General features: G+C 40.4%; 1 protein-coding gene across 7 annotated transcripts in view; it reads left to right on the top strand.

Annotated features, from left to right (window-relative positions):
- The window catches only part of LDB3 (LIM domain binding 3), a 217,764-nt gene that overhangs the window by 13,898 nt on the left and 199,523 nt on the right, over nt 1–4,343 (top strand). The gene's annotated exons all lie outside the window — the stretch shown is intronic.

Raw genomic sequence — 4,343 nt, 5'->3', positions numbered from 1 at the left:
TTCCCCCCCCCCCCCCCCCCCAACACCTCACCCCCGGGCCTTCACATCTCTAGTGGTGCCCACTAATCAGTCAGAATGCAGTATTCAGGTCTCATACTGCATGGATCACCATGCTACTGGGCCCAGTAGTGGATGGAAAAAATATAAGTAATATCTCTTATTTCTATTTTTTTCCTCCCTACCCCCCCACCTTCCTCTTTCTGGGAGGAGAATAACGTGCAAATTTAGGGTTTTTTTAATTGTATTGTTGTTGCTGCTGAGGGCACAGTGATCGTTTATTTTATTGGAAAATAGTGAGGCTTATATTGGTGTAAGTGATGGAGTTACTGAACAGAGGGAAGAGGGGCAAGGAGTTTGTAGATATGACGGAAGTTTGAGGAAAAGAAAATTCCGGAATCCCTGGTCTCCAAATGTGCTATTTGCAGTGATTGCATGTAGGGGCATATAAGCCACGGGTGTTAGATTTCTTGCTTTGAACAGGAATGTTGGCCAGGACAGTGGGGTTTCCTACTCGCTTTCAAAAGCTGCCAAGCTTTGTTGAACTTTCATATGGATCCAGACAGATACCAAGGGAACAGGAACAAGTGACCTCAGTTTAACATTTTAATCAAATGACAGTCCTGCTAATAAGATTACTACTTTAATTTCACAGTGCATCACTCATCCTGAAAGATCCCAGAACTCTTTACAAACATGCTAAACTGGTAAGCAAATGGTATGTTACATCTGAAGATCAGATTCAAGTGCAAAATGGCTGAATAAAAAAGGCCTATTTATTTCTTAAATAATAAGGCAAACCAACTGCTCAGTTCATGGATTTCTTGCTGGCATTTTCTTGCCTTTGGCCTTTTACCCATTTGTGTCAAGAAATTAATTTTTTTTTTTTTAATGCCCCATTAACTAGCACAGAATCTACAGGGTTCTTCAAACTTGAGTTTCATAACATGTTTGTAATTATTCTCAGTCCTTTCCATAGTCCTGTCCTTCCTAGTGATTCACTGTTCCATAACAAGTTCTTTCACACACTGGTCCACAGAATGGAACAAGTGGAGAAAACACAGCAGTGAGACATTGAGGGACAGATCCTATTTCGCCTTCACACACGTAAGCATCATGGCCATTCCACATCTATGCACCTATGTGGCACTTATTCACAGTTCAGGATTATGTTCCCCCAGTGACAGACTAGGATTGCCTTGTGTATGTGCAGGTCAGAAGTAAAATAGAGCAGGGCAGCACAGACAGCCTGAGTCCCAGTCCAGACTGGCCTCAGAGTTAGGGTGCAGGGCCAGAGTTGGGGTGCTCTGACCTGCCACATAGGGCTTAGGAATTTGGTAGCGGGGGTAGGGTGGCAGTGTTAATTGCTATTGCTCCCCCACTGCCAAATTTCCTGACCCATGGGAAGCCCTGCAGGCCAGATGGTATGGCTTCATGGGCCTGGGGTTGAGCACTCCCTGGCCTACATGGGTAAAAAATAAAAAAAAAATTGGGGGGGGGTTTCGTCTATAGAGAAATAAATAACACCACAGAGCTTTTTGGCCCTTTTTTCTTCACATACTGGATTGTGGTAAATTCTATTGTCAAGCGCAGCTTTCATGAAAATCATGGGAACAGCATCTGTGTAACTCAAGGCAATGTTTGGACCTTTGGATGGGAAAATATATGCTAGTAATCTAGCCCAGTCCTCCTGTCAGGGCACAATTATTTATTGTTTTCAAATGGATTTTTCTGCCACAATATATCATGAACTTGAATATGCTCTTCCTTAATTTGTCATGGTTTTCAAATGTTATTCTTTCTGTTAGAAACAGTAAATAGACCAGTGGTCATATTTACTTTTTAAGTTCTTTGCATTTTAGGATTACTGCTAGAGCAACAGTGCCATCTATAGACTGACCTCCCTTGAGAACACTGAACTCATTCCAGTACTAGTACATTAAGTGCCTTTGAATGACTCTTGTTTATGAGAGGGAAGCTATGTATGTTTCTCACTTTTTAACATAAATAGGAATTTTTCACCCAACAGCCTAGGGTTACAGAAAGGAACTGTGTAGCCATACATAGAAATGCTGCAAAATAAGTTTGGAGGTCTAGCAAGTGAAAAATATTATGTTTAATTTGAAACTAAATGGGAAATACAAGTAAGCAGACTCAAATTGGAAGCCACAACAGTACTTTTTTATGTGGTGTACCATGTTGGTGATGCAAAGTGACTGACTTTGTGGAATATGAAAGACCGCACCTGAAGCAGTTTGATCTAAAGAGTTTCTTAGAGGAAAAAGCGACTATACTAACATAGAAATCTCCTTTACAGTATTATATTGCAGCGTCAGCACTTGTTAATGAGTCCAGGTACCTTATGTAGATGTTTGACCTCAGACTGTCCCTTTCATAACTTTTAAGAGCTACTAACTGGATTATTTTAGCACAAATAAGTGAGTCCTGAAGTGAGCGATATGTTTAAGATGGGGTATTCTCCAATCTCACAGACCTTGAATCTACTCATAGCAATTGGTAGGAAGGTACAAACTGATGTTCTGCTACAAATGTTGTTTGCTTTTATGCTGTGTTGTTTCTAATGATGGAGTGCTGAGGATGCGTGATCCTGCGCTAGTGGGAGAGACTGTCTTTCCCAGATGTCCAAGAAGTTCTACCAGGGAGATAACTGAAACAAATATTGTTCCATAAGAACATAAAAATTGCCATTTACGGAGTCAGACCGTAAGTCCATTTTTGCCTAGTCTCCTGTCTCTCTCAGTGGCAGTGTGTGAATGTTGAAAGGGAGAATGAACTGGGTTTGATCAGGGCTATTTTCCACTGTTCCTCTCTCACTTGCAGCTTAAGCATTTAAAGTTTAGGAAGTTCTAATTCAGAGGCTGCATCTGTAACTCCAATGCTCAATAGCTACTGATGACACTTTCCTCCAAAAATTTGTCCATTCTGTCCTTGAATCTAGCTAAACTGTTAGCTTCCACAACATCTGGTGGCAGTGAGTTCCACACTCTAATTATATGCTCTCCTGGCACTGCCCAGTTTCTTCTGCTTGTTTGCTAGTGAAGAAGTTTGATGCAAGGGAGAATCATCTATTATTTGGAATTTTGCCCTGGGACCAAAGAGTTCTGTTTTTTCTGTTCCCAGCTTTGCCATGACCTGTATAAATCATTTTACTTCTCTATGCTACATTTTCCCCAAAATCAATTATGCATAATGCCTGTGCATATACCAAATTGTCATTCTGAGGTTTAGTTGAATGGTATTTTAAAAAGTTATTTACTATCCCTTGATTTTTCTGGAGGATATTGGGGATTTTTTGTTTATTTTGTTTTTAAATCATGTAATGTACTAAGAAATCAGGACAAATTAGCAAAGCTTCCAAATAATAGAAAAGTTTTATTTATATATATGTTTTGTCTTTACCATCTCCTCCTTTCCAAATTTTTAAATCTTAAAAAACATATCTGAATAAAATAACCTGACTGGTTATTCAATCAAAATATGTATTACCTGTAGACAGAGCTGACCCAAGCAGGGTAGTGGGGCCCGGGGCAAATCAGCCCATGCGGGGCTCTGCTCCCACTCTGATCTCATGCACCCCACAACCGAAGAAGCTGCCGCCACCGTCAGCAGCGGTGGGTAGCAAGTGGCTGAATGCAAAACAAGCGGTGGTGGTGCATAGTCACCGCGGTTGCCTCTCCCAGTTCTGCAGGGCCCCCCAAAGCATAGGGGCCAGGGTGATCATCCTGACTCAGCCCCTCTAGGGATGGCCCTGCCTGTAGAAATATCTTCTAAATCAAAGATCACCTCAAACAAAAAAAATCTGCGTGCATGATAACAAAATAAGCCAGAACAGATCTTCCTTAAAAAGAAAAAGCCTATAAAACTAAAAGGCAAAAATCATTTTTTTTCATAATTGTCTATGTGCAAGTCAGTGTACAGTAATGAGTAAATGCATTCTAATTCCTGTGACTGCATGTAAGAAAATATGAATATAAAAACCTGATTTTTGTAGTACATGGAATCTCATTTCTTTGAAGTAAATGTAACAAATAAGTTTAAAAAAAAACAACAACAAACCCTTGCAGTTGTTAGCAGGTTATTACTGAGGTCTGAGTGGTTGGGTTTTTACTAAAACTTAGGGGTATTTTTTGTTTTTTATAAAATATTTCCCCCATGAAGTAATTCCAACCATGCAGTGTGTCTTGGGGAGCCTAGAAAAATCTGTTAACCTCCCAGGGGACTATATTAGATCTCTGAGTCATGAAATCCTTGCATAGTAGGTGTTTGGTTACAAGCCTTTTATGGGCCCAGCTCAGCTGGGATATCAGTATCTGCATTATAGCTTC

Source organism: Alligator sinensis, unplaced genomic scaffold (assembly GCF_000455745.1).
Source record: "Alligator sinensis unplaced genomic scaffold, ASM45574v1 scaffold94_1, whole genome shotgun sequence".
NCBI classification, from domain to species: domain Eukaryota; kingdom Metazoa; phylum Chordata; order Crocodylia; family Alligatoridae; genus Alligator; species Alligator sinensis.
The sequence above is the reverse complement of the archived record's forward strand: the minus strand, read 5'-3'. Positions and strand labels throughout refer to the sequence as shown.